This window comes from Chiloscyllium plagiosum, unplaced genomic scaffold (assembly GCF_037043375.1).
Source record: "Chiloscyllium plagiosum isolate Xiang-an unplaced genomic scaffold, Cpla_swu_hap1 HiC_scaffold_12, whole genome shotgun sequence".
NCBI classification, from domain to species: Eukaryota; Metazoa; Chordata; class Chondrichthyes; order Orectolobiformes; family Hemiscylliidae; genus Chiloscyllium; species Chiloscyllium plagiosum.
Genome location: NW_028270150.1, coordinates 38,995,066 through 39,018,167, shown reverse-complemented (window position 1 = coordinate 39,018,167; position 23,102 = coordinate 38,995,066).

Genomic DNA, 23,102 nt, shown 5'->3' with positions numbered 1-23,102 from the left:
CCTGGCCTCTTTTCGCCGTATTTTCTATCGAGCTCCTATCACTGTCTGATTCAGATGTCTCTCTTGTGGGATCCGTACCAGTCGCCCAAGGGAGCGGACCAAACCAGGACACGAGACCGCTCCTCAATGGGGAACGGGACGCGTCTTCCCAGTGTCCAGGGCCAGCCACTCACCCCGGCGATGGAAGAAAATCCCGGACGAGCCCCCAATTGTGAGAAACAATGCTCACACACTTCAATAATTTCAGTCCGAGACAAGATCTGAATCAGTAGTGTCATTTATTTTACACTTGCAAGTGGGTGTGATGTCCACAAGGCAGGGACAAAACACACTGAGTTCAACAAATACTCGATATTTATATAAATTGGTTCCTACATTTTTTTTCTTATTTCATTATTTCCCCCCCTGTTTACATCCTCCACTTCCCTAAGAATGGTCCCACCACTCCTGCTTAGCTCTTGCCGTATCCGGCCTTGTCTGTGACAAAATGCTTAATTCTGGCCTCACAAGGGCGTTTGACCTCATCCCACTGCAGGTCATTGTTAGGCATATTCTTTCTTCATCAGTATCTACTCTTTCCATCTGGGCTTCTCACGAAGCCACTCTGATCTCTATGACCTCTTTGCTGCCTCACAGCGCCAGAGACCCGGGTTCAATTCCCGCCTCAGGCGACTGACTGTGTGGAGTTTGCACGTTCTCCCCGTGTCTGCGTGGGTTTCCTCCGGGTGCTCCGGTTTCCTCCCACAGTCCAAAGATGTGCAGGTTAGGTGAATTGGCCATGCTAAATTGCCCGTAGTGTTAGGTAAGGGGTAAATGTAGGGGCACAGGTGAGTTGCGCTTCGGCGGGTCGGTGTGGACTTATTGGGCTGAAGGGCCTGTTTCCACGCTGTAATGTAATCTGTAATCTAAAAAAAATGTTCATACCTACTAGGCGTATCTGGCCTAACTTCATCCCCTCACAACATCTTATCTATTTGCCCATAATATCTACCATTGTTTTGCAATCATGTTTCATGGTGACATACAATTTTAGCTAATACAAAAACAATTATATATTTCCTCCACACAGTTTCCATTCTTGTTGACTCAGCTCCCGGCCGAAACAACCACACACTGGTGTGAGTTCATTTACTTTGTATCAGAAATTATAATTGCAGAATTGCAGAACTGCAGAAGTAACATTAATTTACCTATATCTCACAACTATGCAATGATAACTTTTTGGATGTTTAATGCCTTCATGTGAAATTCCTTAACTGGACTAGTAACTGTTTGCAAATTTGACTATAAAGCCCATAATGACGAATTGAGAATTGTATTTAGTTTTGAAAAGTCTCAAACAAAGAATTGTTATTAATTAACATGAACCTCAACTGGTTTACCAATATCCTTTATAACAAAAAAACTGCCATACCCATTGAAAGCCATATACGGTGAATGTTGGAAACCTGAAGTAGAAACGAAAATGACTCATAGAATAGCACTGGAGAAAGTCTGTTGGTTTGGTCACTTCAAAACTATTCTGATGATGAGTTGTACTGGACACAAAATATTAACTCTATCTCTCTGCACAGATATTGCCAGACCTGCTGAGTTTCACCAGTTTTTATAACTATTATCTCTAGAGTGACCTATATGTAATTTCAGTCCCATTGCAATACAGTTTACTTTTAACTGTCCCTTGAAACCAGCTACTCAGTTGATCCACCACTCCTTTTACTGCAAAACTAGGGATGGGAAATAAAGTGTCAACCTTGTCAGCAATAAACTGAGATTTTTTTTAAAATGCTCTTTTGTAGCTGTAATGACGTAGAGCTCTGAGACATAGGAGACTCCACAGCTGTGATTAGAAATATAAATTTAGAACTGATCAAATTACCACTGTAGGAAAACATAGTCCTCCTGTTTATTTTTGACACTATGGTTGGTCCATGAACTAATGTATATTACACAGTTGTAGGGATTATAATTTGGGACATGCAGAAGTGAAATTAGTGTGTAGGCTCAGTTTCTGACATGTCAGTTCCGTCGAGTGTGAAACACAATAAAAAAGGAAGAAGAAGACATCCTTTCTCTACATCAGCAAGCTTTGTATACCAAAATATAATCAACAGAGCTACCCTTAAAGTAGCTATCTGTTACCTATTTGTGACATCAGTAATAGGACCCCCTGCTAGAAAAAGAATGTTATTAAGCTGGAAATGGTGCAATAAAGATTTACAAGGATGATACCAAGACTAGAAGGTTTGGATTAATAAGGAAAAACTGGATAGGTTGGGACCTTTTCCCTGGAACGTCAGAGGCTGAGGGTTGAACTTATTGAGGATTATAAAATCATGAGGGGCATGGATAAAGTGAATAGCCAAAGTCTTTTTCCCAAGGTAGGGGTTTTCAAAACTAGAGGTTTAAGGTGAAAGGGGAAAGATTTAAAAGGGATCTGCGGGGCAACTTTTTCACGCGGGGCAACTTTTTCACACGGGGATGTGTGCGTATATGGATTGAGTTGCCAGAGGAAGTGGTAAAGGTGGGTACAATTACAACATTTAAAAGATATTTGGAATGGTACATGAATAGGAAATGTTTAGAAGAATACAGGCCAAGTGTAGGCAAATGGGAATAGTTAGGCCAAAGGACCTGTTTCCCTGGTGTATGATTCTACGATTCCACACCCAAGAAAAGTCAAGAGGATCTAAAATGCTTAACAAGTGCACCCAAGAGAATTCTATGTAAGTCAGTTGACACTAATACAGACTGTCATCATATTGAGGATTTAACCACTCTGTTCCTTGAACAGTTAAAAGATTAACTGAGGGACTTGGGATTTAGAATTTCTCCTGAAAGCCAGAAAACCCAAAACTTTCAAAGGGATACCAGCAGTTTACAGGATGAAATGAAGACTTTGAAATAGATACAGTAGCAGTAGACAATTAATATGGAGCAGCAGAATGTAGATTTTCCAAGAAAAGGAAGACACATAAAGAGAGGAAGAAACAACAAGAAAGAGACAGACAGAGAGAGACAGAGAGAGAGAGAGAAGAGAGAGAAATTAAAATGGGAAAAAAGAAAGGGCAAGGAGAGAAGAAAGAAAATTTCAGGAAAGACAGCAGGCAAGAGAGTTTTAATTAAGATGCCATAACTAAGAGGCAGGAGGCCTATTATATCTCATGAGCACACCACTGACTTGGACCAATGGGTAGAGGCAACTCAGTTTGTTTATTTAATTTCTACGTTGGAGGAGAAAGAGATGGAAGCCATATTTATATTTTTACAGCAGGTAGCAAAGTAACAAAAGTGTGGAGTCCCCCACTGGTCCCAAAGGCTACACAGTAAATTTTGGGGAAAGCTACTCAGGTTTAATCGCTCTTGCTTGAGGAAAATGTCTCTGATTTGAGGCCATGAAAGGCTATTTTAAATGTATAATTAGAGCCTGAGGTGCAATGTCAGAAACTCTGTACCCACAGGAAATGGCCTGATCAGACATACCTGGAATTTGAAAGGAACTTGAAAGGGGGTAAGGGCACTTAAAACAGAAGCCACTTACTAACATCTCTGTGAAGTAATTCTCCTTGAGCTATTTAAAAACTCCATCCCCTTCTAATGGAAAGTACCTAGAGGAAGATAGGCTGACTTTCCCCAGGCAGGCCGGCACACTGGCTGATGATTATGAGCTGATCCACAAACCTATGTTCATAAACAAACACTTCCCAAGTCATCACTAACCAGCTGGAAAGTATAGAGATTGGAAAATACTGGGAGCCCTCCTCAGACAAAAAGCCTTAATGTGGAGGTGCTGGTGTTGGACTGGGGTGGACAAAGTTAAAAATCACAGAACACCAGGTTAAAGTCCAACAGGTTTATTTGGAAGTACTAGTTTTCAATAGCAGCGGTGTTCTGTGATTTTTAACGAAGACAGGAAGGTGCTGACCTTGAAAAGTGAGACCAAGAAACCTATCTGTTTTAGCTGTTCAAAGAAAGGGCATGATGCTACAGGAAAGATATATTACATGTCGAAGGCCACATACATGTAGTGCAGAGAATGGGAACCAATCAGAGAGCATAGCAGACCATGCTATGGCACTGACAGCAGTTGCAAGTCCCTGTAAAAGGCATTCCTGAACATGCAGGGTTAGCTAAATCCCTGAGGTGCAAAGGAAGGGTGGCGACTATTCTCAGGGTGAAGTGAGCATGCCTGTAATCATACTGAGGTAAAACTGGCCCCGAGAAACCTTTACAGCTAAGTAAATGCATGATCTTCCACCAGTGAGTGCAGTAAATGCTAAGGTGTCAGTAAGGTGCCAAGGGAGAAGGAACGTACATGCCTGTCCCCCTCTACCCGGTGACTTTGGAGTGTGATCTTGTGTAGGGACAAGAGATCATGGGAATTATCTCCTGTCTGCTTGTAGCTGGTGTCAACCTGCTCCTCAGTAATGGCCTGAGATCATAGGTAATAGTATTCCAATTGGTCCCTGAAGTTGGGAGACTGAATAACTGCAGGAGAAAGCGCTAGACACTTTCCCTGACAATGTGGTCTATGAAAAGGACAAGCCCAGTCAGTGGAAGTTGAGGTAATATTACCCACTCGTCCATTTATCTAAGGAAATGTTTTGGGAATCTAGAAGAGCCCAGTGAGGTAGTAATGGGACTTCTCTGGTAGCAGCCCAATAAGCTGGCTCTTTGTTGAAAACACTCACTCAGATTGGAGCTGAGGTAGAAGCAGTCACTGAATGCAATATTAAACATATGGTAGTGATGATAAATTGGAGATCCCCATCTCAGACCTGCAAACAATGAGTAGGCAGTGTTCCACCAGGTAGTGTTGCCACCAACATAGAATGGGGAATTGTTGGGAAAGTTCTATTAGCACATGAAATTGTGGTTGCTGGACATGTTACTATTTGCAAAGCTAAACCTGTATCATGTGGTATTTATACTGGGTCCACCTCCATAAGGATGTAGTAATGTTTTGCTGAACTCGCCACACCTGCTAGTTTGTGGGAAAACCCCATCCCGCAGTAAGACGTGCACCTCTGATTCCATGCCTGCTTTTAGGGAGCCAATCAGCAAGCTGCTCGTGGACTTGGTGGCACCCCTGCCCAAAACCAATATTGCCTGATAGCTCTGGCTTGGGGGTCAAAGCATAAATAATCAGGGCAAGGCAGATAGTCTGTAAGTGAGTGAGCATTAAGAGAGCCAAGCAAGCTGTCCTGAGATGCAGTCTGGCTGCAGTCCATGAGCTGGGTACCTGACCCTGCCCTCAAAGTGTCCTTGCCAGAACTTATCAGTGTTAGTTGCTAGTACACCATAAGGTACAGCAGTAAGGGAGAGAAAATGGATTGTAAAGGTACCTGAGAGGCTGGCAGGTGTTGGATGCCAGTGTTCTTAGATGAGGGTGGTACATGTGACTGGTTTCTTGGAGTATGCCCTGAGATGTATTTGTCAGGTGTCCTAGGGGGCATCATGGAGGAAAACGTGGCAAATTTCAGATTACCTGCTCTGACCTTCATGTCGCAAATTGCCAAAGTCTAGTTTCCTCACAGCAGATGATAGGATAGGAAGCTGCATATAAATTCTTATTATTCTGTTAACCTCTACCCACCCCCCCACCCCCAAGTGGGAGGGGGGGGGGGGCGGCATGGTGGCTCAGTGGTTAGCACTGCTGCCTCATAGCACTAGGGACCCAGGTTCAATTCCAGCCTTGGGCAACTGCCTGTGTGGAGTTTGCACATTTTCCCCGTATCTGTGTAGGTTTCCTCCGGGTGCTCCACTTTCCTCCCACAGTCCAAAGATGTGCAGGTCAGGCGAATTGGCCATGCTAAATTGCCCATAGTGTTAGGTGCATCAATCAGTGGGAAATGGGTCTGAGTGGGTTACTCTTTGGAGGGTCAGTGTGGACTGGTTGGGCCGAAGGGCCTGTGTCCACACTGTAGGGAATCTAATCTAATCTAAATGAGGTGAGCTTCAGAGTTATTGAGGCTATTAATGTGGAACAATCCCTGTTAATACACATCTGTCTCGACACCCAAAATTCCATTGGTAGATGCAGCTTATTGCTCCTAACATCACTGATAAATCTCACTGGATTTATGTGGTTCTCCTAGATTTCTCACCAATAACTACATTACTCAGGCCCCTTTAAGATTCCACCCTATGTGACTATCTGCTTCTTGTATCTCAATGTATAGTTTTGTTTAATAGAATTTTTGAATGTTTTGAATAGAATTTGACAACAAAATGTACAGCCTGCATGTGACTGGAGTGAAGTCCTTGAAGTCAATCCAACATTCCTGTGCATACTAACCCATATTAGATCTCTTTCTACCAATGTCTTCTCATCTTCATTTACAAAATTGACGTTTGCCTCCATTTAGATTGAGTAAATAATAGTGAAGGAGAAAGTGAGGTCTGCAGATGCTGGAGATCAAAGTTGAAACTTTATTGCTGGAACAGCACAGCAGGTCAGGCAGCATCCAGGGAACAGGAGATTCGACGTTTCGGGCACAGGCCGAAGAAGGGCCTGTGCCCGAAACGTCGAATCTCCTGTTCCCTGGATGCTGCCTGACCTGCTGTGCTGTTCCAGCAATAAAGTTTCAACTAAATAATAGTGAAAGTTTCTTTCATTTAAACACAATACAAGTCTGATTCAAACATCTCCAATAGACATAAATTGGCTGGTTGGATTTTTCGGCACAATGCTGAGGAAAACAAGATATGGCTGTTAGACTCTGTATTAGTGGTGCTGGAAGAGCACAGTAGTTCAGGCAGCATTCATGGCTGTTAGACTGTCTGGCTGATTATGTAGCTCATTAGAAAATTTAGGAATCATTGACAGGTAGTGAGGCAAGGGTGTGACTACATAATGAGCAAAGTAATTCAAACAGGAAATAGAATAGAAAGGATTCACTGTCACTGAACTTAAACCATTCCCCCACAGTTCAATAGCGAGTTTATTCTTCAGCAGCAGGCAGAACAGACCAGCAGCAAAGTGGCATATTTTATCAAAAGGCAAAACACCATGGATCCTGGAAATAGGTCATAGAGGTGTACAGCATAGAAACAGACCCTTCAGTCCAACTCATCCATGATGACCAGATATCCTAAATTAACCTAGTCCAATTTTCCAGCGTTTGGCCTATATCCCCTAAACACTTCCTATTCATATCCTCATCCAGATGCCTTTTAAATGTTGTAATTGTACCAGCCTCCACCTCTTCCTCTGGCTGCACATTCCACACATGCACCGCCCTCTACATGAAAAATTTGTCCCTTTGGCTCCTTTTATCTTTCCCATCTCACCTTAAATCTATGCCCTCTAGTTTAGAACTCTGCTAGCATGGGCAAAAGGCCTTGGCTATTTACCCTATCCATGCCCCTCATGATTTTATAAACGTCTATAAGATCAGCCCTCAGCTTCCGATGCTCCAGGGAAAATAGCCCCAGCCTATTTAGCCTCTCCTTATCTGATGAGAAAAGACTGCTGGAAAAGTGGCACACAGGACTCAAAGTGTTAACTCTGTTTCTCTCACCAGAGTTGCTGCGTTTCTTCAGCTTTCTCTGTGTTTGTAGCATATTTTATCATTTCGAGAAGGGTTGGGCAAAGTACTGATTCCATTCCAACATTGTTGTTAGGGCTGCTGTGGGGCAGCAGCAGTAGCAGCAGCAGAAGACTGATTGCAAAAAAGTTCCTCTGGCCATAAAGTTACAAAAATAACTCTTTCACGACATATGTCATCAGTTCATGGTTGGCTTCTTTCAGCCCAGGTGTCAGTTGCCCAATTGAAGAACTGAAGCAGGATGTCAATGGTTAACAGCCAGCCACATGTTGCGATGCAGAATGGAATTGAATACTCTCAGCAGAGTTTGTATTAATTTCTCCTCAACTATATATTAAAGCAAATCATTAAAATTTAGTTCCACAGGATATCAATGACCCACTGACATTTGTGTTTGATGTAACGATTTTACACGTGATTTTATAGCATTATTTAAATATACAAATATCCAAAGATGAAGGTCATAGATAAGATGCCCATGTCTGTTCACAAAACCCAATGTTATGTTCTGGGCTATTGAAGCACATTTCACCTCCCAGCTACTGTAATGCTTGTCGATCAGCCTTTTTACTTCTGTACAAATTCTCATAATTAATACTGACATTGTTCAACAAATTTGCAATGATTCCTTTTAGAATCATGGAATCCCTACAGTGTGGAAACGGGGCATTTGGTCCATTGAATCCACACCAACCCTCTGAAAGGGCATCTCACCCAGATCTACCCCCTCCCCCAGTGGTAGAGGGAAGCAATGCCTAATGGTATCACCACCAGTCTATCAATCCAGAGGCCCCAGCAATGCTCTGGGGACTCAGGCCTGAATCCCACCACAGCAGATGGTGGAACCTGAATTCAACAAAACAAAATCTGGAATTAAGAGCCCAGTGGTGACAAACCATTATCGATCATTGGGAGGTACAGCCCATTGGGATTATTGTTTAATTTCTCATATGTCTCAAACATACTGGTATGCATGTGTGCCTTTTCTAAAATAGATTCCTCTATGGTGTATATTAGTCCATAAATATTGGACTGAATTTTACCAAAAACCTGCTAAGAAACAATTTTAGAGAGTTTCATGAAGGGTTTCACTTCATGAGTTCCAGTGAGATTTCTCATGCAATTCTCTGAAAGTCTCCTCATTTTCTATGCACCATTCTGCTTAGCAAATCGCACACTGCATCTTCCTTCCAGCCAGAGGCAGAAGTACACGTCACTTCAGGCACCACCTGGAATTCCTGATGCCAGTTCTATTTCTAAACCTCAGCTCTGAGCAAGGTCAAGCCTGGCTGGCAGGAACTGCCCCTCACTAGGCTGCATAATGGAAGGGTAAGAAAAAAACAATATTTCTCAGGATACATCGGTAGCACAGCTGACAGTTCGTCAATTGTGGAAGCTATTTTCTTGGCTATGGCTTCTCTCCCGGTTAAGGAACAATTTTGGCTAAGTGTCCCTCACCCCAGCAGAACAATTTACCCAGCATGTTAGCTGTAGCTGTCTCTTGGCCTTTCGCATAGCTCTCCATATGATGTAATGCTAAAGTGTAGGTTATCTGTTCAAGGTGCCACAGCTTGCCTGCTCCATGTTTCCCCACATTGATGTATTGCTGGAGTGTGTAGCTTAGTTGCCCAAGTGTGCTTGACCCCATCAATTAGTTTACAATATATGGCCAATGTAATGTTGTTCACCCAATTAAGGACATCTTTCCTACATTTGTTGAGGATCCCTGCAACAAATGTTAGGTGATAACTTCCACTCCTGTCCACTTGTGGAATGTCTAGCATCAATTAGGGCTGACCCCGAGAGCTGATCCCTGATTCAGCACCTCCTTGGATTATCCTGACATTCTGTAATTAACGGTCAGCCTATGTCTCAGTCTGTGTCTCGTTTTCTATATAATCCTGTAACTTTCTGCTGTACTTTGGAGTTCTGCCGAGCCATACTTAGGAAGGTGGTCTCCCCATGATGGGCCGTATAATAAACTGGTGACTGCTCAAGCTCTGCCTATGGAGATTTTCTTCAACATAAATGTCTCGTCATTTACAATGCAAGCTCACATCCTCAGTGTCATCCTATCTCAAAATCCAGTCTAAGAGATTGCTATTTAGAAGGTAATTTCAGTTGGCACTAAACTAAAATAAAGAACTGCACATGTTGGAGATCTGAAACACAAAACAGAAATTGCTGAAGAAACTTAGTGAAAAATCAGACAACACCTGGTTATTAGCTGACATGACCCCAATGATCAGTGTGTTCTACAGCTTTGTGGGCCAACTATTGTCCTGTACTGTCCCCTGGTTGAGGCCAGGGTGGTTGTGACCATTGATGCCTCATGTCAGCCAATGCATGATCATCTCCCCTCCCCTTTATATGTTTTTTGTGCTCCCACACCCACATGCACTTCTGCATCCCAACTTGCTGTGTTCAATCTCCAGAACTGATTCTTCCAACTTCCCTACTAAGATGATGCTAATAATTCCCCCTTGACTTTCACTGAGCTGAGCCTAAGAACTGAATGTAGCCCAGTCACTGTGTGATTTGGACAAACAGGCTTGAGTGTTGACTAACCAGATTCCTGCCTAACCTGTTTTCACTGGACCTGAAGGAATGACTGTGGTCCACTCCCTGGACTGTAGAACCATGCACCCCTGACCCTGACCACCCCAAATGGTTGACAGAACATGTGTAAGCTCCTGGACTGATAGTGGATACTGCTGTAACTGAAGCCTGTCATTTTTGGTCCAACTGAGGACTAATTTGAGGACCAACTGAGGACTAACAAGATGATTAGGGGTTCAGATAGGGTCGACAGTGAGAATCTTTTTCCACGTATGGAGTCAGCTATTACAAGGGGGCATAGCTTTAAATTAAGGGGGGGTAGGTATAGGACAGATGTTAGGGGTAGGTTCTTTACTCAGCGAGTCGTGAGTTCGTGGAATGCCCTGCCAGTAGCAGTGGTGGACACTCCCTCATTATGGGCATTTAAGCGGGCATTGGATAGGCATATGGAGGATAGTGGGCTAGTGTAGGTTAGGTGGGCTTGGATCGGCGCAACATCGAGGGCCGAAGGGCCTGTACTGCGCTGTATTCTTCTATGTTCTATGTAATTTCCTCTTGACTTTGAGACATAGCAATTTGGTTGAAGCACATTAAGAGTGTTTACTGATTATGCTGCTCTCACATGGTGAGCAAGAGTCACCAGGTACACACTCTAACTTTCATGTCAGGAATTGTCACCAATTACCTACTATCCTGCAAGTAGGAGAATGGCAAACGGCATATCAATGAGGTAAGAAGGTGTACTATTAGCATGCTAATACATGCAAATAGACTTCTCACTTCTCACGAATGCAATTCTTCACCACTCAAAACTTAGTTAAAGAATTAGACACTCTCCTCTTGACACTGAGAATTTCATTTCTGGTGATTTTACCTTAATTTGCCAACTGATTTGTCAATTCCCACTTCATTCAGGGCAGGAAGATTACCGTTTCTTAACCGATCCTTGTTCTGAAGAATGGTGCCTGGATTCAATGCTAATTCTCACAGATGCTGCCAGACCTACCAGTTGGTACAGTCCAGACCTGCCAGTTGGACTGAGGTGTACAAAGTTAAAAATCACACAACATCAGGTTATAGTCCAACAGGTTTATTTGGAAGCACTAGCTTTCGGAGCACTGCTCCTTTATCAGGTGGTGGCGCACAGGTGCCCCATGTCAGCTAATAACCAGGTGTTGTGTGATTTTTAACTAAGTTTCTTCAGCAATTTCTATTTTGTGTTTCAGATCTCCAACATGTGCAGTTCTTTATTTTAGTTTAGCGCCAACTGAAATTACCTTCTAAATGTATGATAACCTATCACCCCCGTTAGCTTCCCCAGTGTGTCCAACTTAAAACTGAGACTCATACATTTACATCTCTTATGGCATTTCATGCATTATCTCTGTAACTTCTTGAAAGCCACACCTAAACTCTGTATTTCTTTGACATTGACACCTTTTGAACATAAGCCCTCTCTTCACCTCATGATTTGCTACCTTTCTTTCAGCTGCCTATGCCTGATTTCATGAGATTCTTGGTGCAAACCTCACTTCCATCTTCTTTAAGTTTTTGAAATATTTCTACATTAAAATAACTATATAAATACAAGGTTGTTGTTGTTATCACTTTATTGTTAGAATCTTTTTATTGTCTAAAACAAGGGAAAATCAAATTTTTAGTATGATGACAGATTTTTCTTTTAAAAGTTACTAACTCAAAACTCCCATTTCACAGGTGAATGATTATAAAAGGACATTATATACCTTGAAAATGAATAAAATGTCTGTGCAGTGAATTGTCCCTTTGTTACCTGTTGCTTACATTTTAATAAGAGTTAGTAAAATTGGAGCAGCATGGTGGCTCAGTGGTTAGCACTGCTGCCTCACTGCACCAGGGTCCCAGGTTCAATTCCAGCCTCGGGCGACTATCTGTGTGGAGTTAGCACATTCTCCCCGTGTCTGCGTGGGTTTCCTCCAGGTGCTCTGGTTTCCTCCCACAGTCCAAAGATGTGCAGGTCAGGTGAATTGGCCCTGGTCAATTGCCCATAGTGGTAGGTGCATTAGTCAGAGGGAAATGGGTCTGGGTGGGTTACTCTTTGGAGGGTTGGTGTGGACTTGTTGGGCCAAAGAGCCTGTTTCCACACTGTAGGGAATCTAATCTAATCTCAAAATGTCTTAGTATTCACAAATTGGATAATTCCAATTGGAAAAGTAAACCTAGAAATCGAATTGTGTAACCAGAAATTGGGTGCTTAAGTGCACAATATGGTGAGTAAAACGCACATGTTAACTCCATGTCAGAGGTACCTTTCCCACTATATTAGATTGGTCTCTTCCTTAAGTGTCAGAATATATACTAACTATTGAAACACTCCTTACTGAAAGAAGGTGGGAAAGTAAGCAAAGTGCAGTATGACATTGTGATGATATATAAGCATAGGGAAGTTGGGAGTTGAATGTTTAGTGGCCAGTGTAGATGTTGGTTGTATTGGAGGCAGTTCAGAGAAGGTTAACCAGATTAATATCTGGAATGAGAGAGTTACCTTACGAGGAAAGGTTGGATAGGCCTGTATCCACTGGTGTTTAGAAGAGGTAAGAGGGGGGGATCCAAGATGGCGGCGACCCAGCAAGACTGAGTCTATAGTGCTCCTCCCAAGACTTGGGTACAGTGGGTCACCCACCCCCTACCACGCTCACCAAATAATTTATAATAGTTGAGTAATTTAATTAGTTGTGTAATATTACATTTAAACAATTTAATCCTAAGTAAAAATGACTAAAGGGAAGGGAGCCCACAGCTCTCAGCAAGCAGGAACCCCTCCCCCACCCTCTCCAGCTGCAGCAGAGGCGTACACAGCCGCCCCGGGGGACTTACCTACAGTGACAAGCCTTGTGGAGATGATCTCCAAGCTGGACGCGAAGATCGATGCCTTTATTGCAGAATCCAGAAATCGTTGGGACTCGCTCTCGGCCGCGCTACAGAAGCACGACCGAGAAATCCAAGAAATTGAATGCCGAGTCGGAGGGGCGGAGCTAAAGGCCGCGACCTCTGAAACTACCGCTCAATCGGCCGTGGATCAGGTCCGGACTCTCGAGCAGCGAGTCCGGACCTTGGAAAATCATATTGACGACCTCGATAATCGAGGTCGTCGAAAAAATATTCGTTTGCTGGGCCTTCCCGAACGGGAAGAGGAAGGCCAGCTTACAGCATTCCTGGAGCAGTGGCTGCCACAGCTTTTAAATCTGCAAGCTGGATCAGGCCAGGTAAGGGTGGAATGGGCCTACCGGGTCGCAATACGCGGGCCTGGCTCGAACCAGCGCCCACGCTCGGTCCTGTTCTGGCTGCAGAGCTACAGGGAGAGGCAGATACTCCTAGAAGCCTCTAGAAATCTCGGAAAAGACCCCCAAGCTATGATCTATAAAGGATCCAAGATCATGCTATTTCAGGACTTTTCCCCGGCTCTGGTTCGAAAGAGGAAGGCATTCGACGAGGCGAAGAAGCGTTTAAGGGACTTAAATATTCAGTGCTCCTTACGCTACCCAGCGACGTTACGCTTTAACCATGAAGGATCCGTATATAACTTTGGATCACCAGAAAAGGCTAAGGAATTCTTGGACTCTCTTAGATAAACTGTAAGACATAATGGATGTTGGTTTGCCTTTCCCCCCGCTTTGGTTTATATCTCCCCCTTTTTTTTCTCTTACCTTACTGTTTAATATTATCATGGGGGGTGGGGAGAGGGATTTGATTTTCTTCCCCCCCCCCCCCGGGGTTGATTTCTGTTTTATTTTATGTATATATGAGGGATGTATGTATATGTGTGTGTATATATATATATAAAAGCTGGGGTGTTTGGTTAATGTTAGTGGGGGGAGGTGGTTACCTTATTCAATTTTACCTCTGTCTCTAGGAGAGGGGTTATTTTCCCCTTGTTATTTTGTATTATTATATTTAATTATTATTTGTTGAGGTGGTAATTTTATAGTTAATGTTTATATATGGTATTAACATTACCAAATATATCCAGGTGTTGGTATGGGTGGGGGTGGGGTGCTCACTGTTAACTCTAGCTTTGTATTATATTTGAATTCTCCTCATTTTATTGAGGAGTGCCTGGGTCAAGGGTGGGGCATTGTTTGGGAGAGGATATGATGGACTCTGGGAACAAGGGGGAAAATCTCCACTTAGATATGTTTTATAATTTTTTTATTTAGAAATAGTTTTTTATTGTATTGTTGTGGGTGTATTAAAGAGGTTTTATTTTTGTAAATTTTATATGTTCTATGCTCGGGATGTTCTGGATAGGGTTCCCCCTCCCGAGGGGTCTTGGATTGGCCCAGAGGATTATGGTTGATCAGTCGGTTAAGTGGTGCACATGGAATGTCAAGGGGAGTAATTCGCCAGTCAAAAGGAAGAAAATATTATCAAATCTTAAGGAAAGAGTTGATATAGCTCTCCTACAGGAGACACACCTGTCGAATAAAGAACACTTGAAATTACGACAGGGTGGATTTGATCAGGCCTTTTTTTCTTCTTTTAGCTCAAAAAGCAGGGGAGTTGTTATTCTTGTTCGGAAGAATTTCCCTTTCAAAATCCTAAAGCAGATAAAAGATGAATCTGGACGATATATCTTGATTAAAGCCCTCATAAATGGAGAGGAATATGGGATTTTAAATTTGTACTGCCCCCCGGCACACCTCTTTAAATTTATAACGGAAGCCTTTTCAAAATTGATGGCTTTTGATGCACGTCATATAATTATAGGGGGAGACTTTAATTGTATTATGGATCCGGAAATAGATAGGATTCCCAAGAGTACTGCAGGAGTATCTCCCAGATCTAGACAATTGATGGATCTGAACAAAGAATTAGGATTAGTAGATGTATGGAGATGTCTTCATCCACAGGACAGAGATTTTTCTTTCTAGTCCAATCCACATAAATGTCATACCAGAATTGATATGTTTTTTGCCCCCTCGATTTTTTAAAATTCCATATCATCCTGTAAAATAGGTAGTATAGCAATTTCCGACCACGCTGCTGTATATATGGAAACTAAGGCGAGGAACAATGGGACATCCCCTCGGCATTGGCGTATGGACCCCTTCCTAATGAAAGATAGTAAATTTGTAAAGTACTTCTCTCAAGAATTTAAAACTTTTTTAGAAATTAATTCTGGTACAGCTAGCAACCCGTCAATGATGTGGGAGACCATCAAAGCTTACACGCGAGGTTTGATCATCTCCTACTCAGCGACCCAGAAGAAATTGAAGGGAGAACAACAGCGTCTGCTTGAAGCCCGCTTAAAAGCGGCTGAAACAGCATACACTGATAGACCTTCTATTATTAAATTGCAAAGGATTACAGCTCTTAGGACAGCTCTAAACACTACGCTTACTCAAACGGCTAAGATGGAAATATTATTTGCAAAACAAAGGTTATATGAATATGGCGACAAACCGGGTAGATACTTAGCATTTCTTGCAAAGAAAAAAAAGGCCCCTCAGACTATTACATCTATCAAGGAACATACAGGTATTCTGACTCATGATCACAAAAAGATTAATGCGATCTTTAGAGAATTTTATTCTGAGTTATATAAATCGCAGGATTGTGAAGATAGGACGAGGAGGATGCAGTCATTTTTAAAAAAATTGACTTTTCCAGGCCTAACTCCGGAACAAGTATCGGTCCTAAATGCTCCTATTACACTCCAAGAAATACTTGATGCAATTAGGTAACTTCAGAATGGTAAGGCACCGGGCCCAGATGGTTTTCAAGCTGAATTCTATAAAGAATTTACAGAAATATTGGCTGGTCCACTTATGGACATGTATAACTATGCATATAGTCAGGGCTGTCTCCCGCCTTCGCTGAAAGAGGCAAATATCTCTCTTATCCTTAAAAAATGAAAGGACCCAGAAGATTGTACGTCATACAGACCAATATCCTTGCTAAATGTAGATTTTAAAATCCTTTCTAAAACGTTAGCACTGAGGGCCGTAGATCATCCAATAATATTAGAAGGGTTTTGAATATGATTTAAGCCTGTCATCAGGGAAAGATACCAGGAGTAGTGGTTTCATTAGGCGCGGAAAAGGCATTTGATAGGGTTGAATGGTCATATTTGTGTTACACATTGGAAAGGTTTGGCGTTGGACAGGTGTTTACCAAATGGGTCTCAACATTGTATAGTGATCCCAAAGCAGTTGTGGTTACCAATGGATTAGGTTCGGATAGCTTCAGTGTGGGTAGGGGTTGCCGTCAGGGATGTCCCCTCTCGCCATTGTTATTTACGCTAATAATTGAACCACTAGCAGAAGCTATACGAGCTGATCCTAATATAACGGCCCCGAGGATTGGTACAGGTAAACATAAAATTACCCTTTATGCAAATGATGTTCTTCTATTCCTCAGTAACCCTTTGATGTCCATACCTCGCCTAATCCAAGTTATTAATACATTTAGTGCATTCTCAAGCTATAAAATTAATTTATCAAAATCGGAGGCTATGCCAATGGGTGGCCTTGCTATGATACTCCACTTTGTGGACGGATCCCTTTTTCCCTTTCACTGGTCCCTGGCGGGCTTCTTATATTTAGGCATTTTTATTACTCCAATATTTGGTCAGTTGTATAAGGCTAATTTTGTGTATTTACTGGAAAGGATAAGGCAGGACCTCCAGCGATGGGGAGACCTACCAATTTCCTGATTGGGTAGAATAGCACTAATCAAAATGTATGTCCTGCCCGTCTCCTATATCCTATGAGAATGTTTCCGGTGATGCTGCCGAGGACGGCTTTATGTAAATTATATGGCTGGCTGGGCTCCTTTATCTGGAATCATAGGCGGCCCCTCATTAAGCTGAAGAAGCTACAGCTTCCACAGGCAAGGGGTGGATTGGACTTCCCAGACTTTAGGAAATATCAGTTACGTTCCCTATTAAGTTACATAGCTGATTGGGTCTTGTCTGATCCACAATCAATCTGGTTGGACATCGAGGCCTCTCAAGTAAAATACCCACTTATTAACCTTTTATTTTCAGACAAGAGGAAAATCATTACAGATCACTGTAAAAACCCTATAATACTAAATACATTAAGGCTTGGAATATAATGCAGCAAAATGAGGGCAATTCACATAAAACATCCCCCTATGCACCAATAGTGGGAGCATGGGGATTCCAACCGGGGTTAACAGATGCCACTTTTAAACTCTGGAGATCCAAGGGTATCTCATGTTTAGGGGATCTATTTAAAGATGGGGTCCTGATGTCTTTTGAACAGCTGCGTCAGAAATTCGGATTACCTAATGAAGACTTCTTTCGATACTTCCAAATTCGAGATTATATACAGAAGAAGACTACGTTATTAGATAGTCTTTATAAATCAGATAGAGAATGTAGTGTCCTACGACCAGTGGGGGTATCTTCCGTCAGTACTATTTATCATTTACTACATGATGAAGTATCGGGAGATATGGATAATCTGCTTAAAACATGGGATCAGGATTTGGGACTAGAAATCTCTATAGAAACGTGGAATGATATTTGGGAAAACGCTAGAAGAATTACTATCTGTAACAGAACCCAGGCTATCCAGCTGAAGATACTTCATAGGGCCCATATAGCACCGGTTTGATTGGCAAAATTTAAGGCAGGAGCATCTCCAATGTGTCCTAAATGCAAAATAGAGGTGGGCACTCTTGTACATTGCCTATGGACCTGTCATAAGATCCGTAGATATTGGACTAAAGTAGCAAGTACCCTGACAGAAATTTTAGGAACGGAAATTAAAGTGGACCCTGTATCTTTCCTCTTGGGCTTTTCGAACTTTCCCTCCTTGGACACGTACGGGAAGAGACTATTTTCTATTCTTTCTTTCTGTGCAAGGAAAAATATTTTGGTGAACTGGGCGGCTGAGGGCCCCCCTGGACTTTCAAATTGGCACAGATTAATTATGGAATGTATTCCCCTTGACTTCCTTACAAATATGGTGCACCGAAAGACCGAATTATTTTATAAACTATGGCAGCCCTTCTTAAATTACATAAATACAGATATTTCGGCTATCCTAACAAGGGCTTTTATTTAATTGAGATTACAAACCTGGCTGGTCCGGGGCCCCTCGGGGCAGGAATCCCACACGAATACGGGTTTTATTACATTTGATGTTAACACATTCCGAGCATGTAAGAGACTTAAATATACACTCTGGTTTTTTTTTGTTTTTTTGTTAAATTTTGGCTATTGTATATCTGAGCTAATTGCATATCAATGTTTATATCTGAGAGTTTTGTTTATTTTTGTAAACTTGTAAAAATGTTAAATTTCTAATAAAAATATCTATATAAAAAAAAGAAGAGGTAAGAGGTGCACTCATTGAAATATATAAGATTCTGAGTGGCCTTGGCAGAGCAGACATGGAGAAGATGTTTTCATTTATGGGTGAATACCCATAAATAGGGGACACTGGCCTGTCTGTCCAAATCACAGTGACTGAGCCACATTTAATTTTTAGGCCTATCTTAGTGAAAGGAGCTGAAAATGTGTTGCTGAAACAGCGCAGCAGGTCAGGCAGGATCCAGGGAACAGGAGAATTGACGTTTCGGGCATAAACCCTTCTTCAGGAATGAGGAAAGTGTGTCCAGCAGGCTAAGATAAAAGGTAGGGAGGAGGGACTTGGGGGAGGGGCGTTGGAAATGCGATAGGTGGAAAGAGGTCAAGGTGAGGGTGATAGGTCAGAGTGGGGTGGGGGTGGGAGGTCAGGAAGAAGATTGCAGGTTAGGAAGGCGGTGCTGAGTTCGAGGGATTTGACTGAGACAAGGTGGGGGGAGGGGAAATGAGGAAACTGGTGAAATCCGAGTTCATCCCTTGTGGTTGGAGGGTTCCTAGGCGGAAGATGAGGCGCTCTTCCTCCAACCGTCGTGTTGTTGTGGTCTGGCGATGGAGGAGTCCAAAAACCTGCATATCCTTGGTGGAGTGGGAGGGGGAGTTGAAGTGTTGAGCCACAGGGTGGTTGGGTTGGTTGGTCCGGGTGTCCCAGAGTTGTTCTCTGAAACGCTCCGCAAGTAGGCGGCCTGTCTCCTCAATATAGAGGAAGCCACATCGGGTGCAGCGGATACAATAGCTGATGTGTGTGGAGGTGCAGGTGAATTTGTGGCGGATATGGAAGTTTCCTTTGGGACCTTGGAGGGAAGTGAGGGGGGAGGTGTGGGGGCAAGTCTTGCACCTCCTGCGGTTGCAGGGGAAGGTGCCGGGAGTGGAGGTGGGGTTGGTGGGGGGTGTGGATCTGACGAGGGAGTCACGGAGGGAGTGGTCTTTACGGAACGTTGATAGGGGAGGGGAGGGAAATATATCCTTGGTGTTGGGGTCCGTTTGGAGGTGGCGGAAATGACGGCGGATGATACGCTGTATATGGAGATTGGTGGGGTGGTAGGTGAGGACCAGTGGGGTTCTGTCCTGGTGGCGGTTGGAGGGGCGTGGCTCAAGGGCGGAAGAGCGGGAAGTGGAAGAGATGCGTTGGAGGGCATCGTCGACCACGTCGGGGAGGAAATTGCGGTCCTTGAAGAAGGAGGCCATCTGGGTTGTACGTTTTTGGAACTGGTCCTCCTGGGAGCAGATGCGGCGGAGACGAAGAAATTGGGAGAATGGGATGGCGTTTTTACAGGGGGCAGGATGGGAGGAGGTATAGTCCAGGTAGCTGTGGGAGTCGGTCGGTTTATAGTAGATGTCCGTGTTGATTCGGTCGCCTGAGATAGAAATAGAAAGGTCGAGAAAGGGGAGGGAGGAATCTGAGACTGTCCAGGTGAATTTGAGGTCGGGGTGGAAGGTGTTGGTGAAGTGGATGAACTAAAGTCAAGGGGGATTATCAGGATCACTACTTGAGTAGGGAGATTGGAAAGATCAGTTCTGGAGATTGGACACAGCAATCTAGGATGTAGAACCAATGTTTGCCCATTTAAAATAGAGATTAGGTGTAACTGTGTCTCTCAGAGAGTCATGAGTCTTTGGAACTCTGTTCTTGAGAAGGGAGTAGAAGCAGAATCCTTGAATATTTTAATGCACAGATTAATAGTTTAGGCAAAGACAAAGAGCTGGAAGGGTATCAGGGTAGGTGATAATGTGGATTTGAGATTGCAATCTAATCAGTGCCATTATCTCATTGATTAATGGTGCATGATTGAGGGGCTAATTGGCTTATTCCTGCTCCTGATTTGGATGCTCATATGTAAGTTTGTATATAGTATCTGATATAGTGAGGGGGTAAGGTCGTTAGGTTTTCTGAAGCTTCTAGATGTTAAGCCTTTGACATTGACTTCCTCAGTGCCCTCATCCTGCCAAAAAACACTGATGTCAGATGTCCACCCCAGCCCAACCTCAGGGGGAAACAGCATCTCCCTCCTCTTGTAAAATCTCCCAAACTGTTCCTTCCTGCCTGCCCTCTCTGTATCTCTTCTGACCATTTTATCCTTCCAATATAGGAAATATCCAGCAGCTAAAGTGCACGTTTTCTTTAAAAGGACTGTCTTTGGGCAGCAGTATTCAACCCTGAATTCCTGCCACATCTCCCAACAAGCAGGAGTGCAGAGAGTGAGTAATGCTGCCTGAACAGCCCATTCATAGTTGTTTTACATGTTTCATGTGAACACAAGAGCAGACACATCCAGCATGTACCCGGCCCCTCCTCTGTCTACTTACTTTCAAGCATGATCCAATTTCTACACTCCCATCTCCATCTGCGTTGTACTACAGTACATTCAATTTCCTCAGGTAAGGAGGAGCAACATGTGAACTGCCTGCTCGAAGTGGGTGCGAGCTTCATTTTAAATAGGATAAATAGACAAAGTCTTTTCCCTGGAGTGGGGGAGTCCAGAACTAGAGGGCATAGGTTTAGGGTGAGAGGGGAAAGATATAAAAGAGACCTAAGAGGCAACTTTTTCATGCAGAGGGTGGTACTGTATGGAATGAGCTGCCAGAGGAAGTGGTGGAGGTTGGTACAATTGCAACATTTAAAAGGCATTTGGGTGGGTTTGGAGGGATATGGGCTGGGTGCTGGCAGGTGGGACTAGATTGAGTTGGGATATCTGGTCGGCATGCATGAGTTGGTCTGTTTCCATGCTGTACATCTCTCTGACTCTATAAATAGTAACTTGAGGGCAGGAAGATGCCATTTGTCGCTCTGAGCTTCGGATAGGCAAAATGTTGCTAGACACTAAGGCATGGGCAGAAGAACATAAGACAATGTTGTCTATCCTTGAGAAATATACACTCACTGTAGCAGCAGGACAGTGATGGCAACAAAGATGCTCCATTCTCTTGATTTGGAGACGCCGATATAGGACTGGGGTATACAAAGTTAAAAGTCACACAATACCAGGTTATAGTCCAACAGGTTTATTTGGAAGCACTAGCTTTCGGAGCACTGCTCCTTCATCAGGTGATTGTGGAGAATAAGATTGTAAGACACAGAATTTATAGCAAAAGTTTACAGTGTGATGTAACTGAAATTATATATTGAAAAAAAACTTGGATTGTTTGTTAAGTCTCTCGTCTTTTAGATTGACCATATTGGTTTCAGTTCTTTCATATGTAAATCGCAAAACTTTTTTTAAAAGTTACATTCTCAAGTGAATTGCCGTCATGTCGGCCCAGATAAGGTATTGAAGGTGTTAAACTCCTTGTGAGGCTGTCTGTGAGGCCACAATGGTCAGACTGATTCTAATGTAAAAAATTTGTCTTCATTCCTTGATTTCATTGTGGATCAGTGATGGGCCTCTTGCCACTTAAATGGTTGGATATCTGTTCAAATCTCACTGCAAGGATTAAATGCGTAAATAGTGATTAAACTCCAGTGAATGCCAAAAGAACTGAGGTCAATTCTATTGCCCACAGCACCATCTCTTGCAATTAACACTGAGGATTAAACCTCACAACTCAGTTTCACCCAAATCCGTCATAAATGCCGATTGCACCATCACTATGGACACTAGCTTTAGTTTCAATATGAATGAAAATGACACAACAGAAGATGGGCAGCTCAAGAGAATGAGGGTGTGATAGTACTGTCAATAGGCTGGTAATCCAGCTTCATATTAATGTTTTAGGGATAAGAGTTTAAATCCCACCATGCAGATGATAACATTTGAATTTAATTTTTAAAATTTGACACAAGGAGCTCTTCTAATGGTGATCTTGTAACTAGTGCTGATGTTACTAAAACTTGTCTGGTTCACTAATATCCTTTACGACAGGAAATCTAGTATCATTTTCTGATCTGGCCAACACAATGATTCCAGACCAAAAGTAATCAGTTGACTCTTAACTGCCTCATGACAAATGCTAACTTGGCTAATGGTGCCCACAACCTGTGAATGAATTTTTAAAAAAAGTTTCAAGTCTAAAAATAACATGAAATATTGTTGTTCTTCCCCTTTTTCTTTGGGTTTCCCACAATGTGCACACAGTTGTAATGTCATTAATTGTTTTATTCTGAATCTATTTTCTGATAGTTTACTACAACTTACAGTCGAGAGTGTGGCACTGGAAAAGCACAGCAGGTTAGTCAGCATCCTAGGAGCAGGAGAGTCGACATTTCAGGTAAAAGCCTTTCATCAGGAATTCCTAATGAAGGGCTTATGCCCAAAATGTTGATTCTCCTGCTCCTTGGATGCAGTCCTCACTTTCGCCTATTACAACTTACAGCCATATTACTAACCCTGTGAGATGTTTGGCCAGGATTTTGCAGTCAATCATGAAAATATACCACTTGCTGTTTGTTCCACTAACAAGGGCTCACTGGATTTCTGTGGGCTTATACCACGATCAGAAACCTAAAGCAAAATTGCACCCTCAACACAGGTTTTGGGACCTTTGCAAACATGTCAAAAAAATGTAGCTCCTTAAATTTGAGGAGGCAGGCAGACATATTTTTAATGAGTAATGGGTTTAAATGGTAAACATTCAAAGGATTTTACAGCATTATTGAATGTGAAAAGCTGGAGGGAAGGATG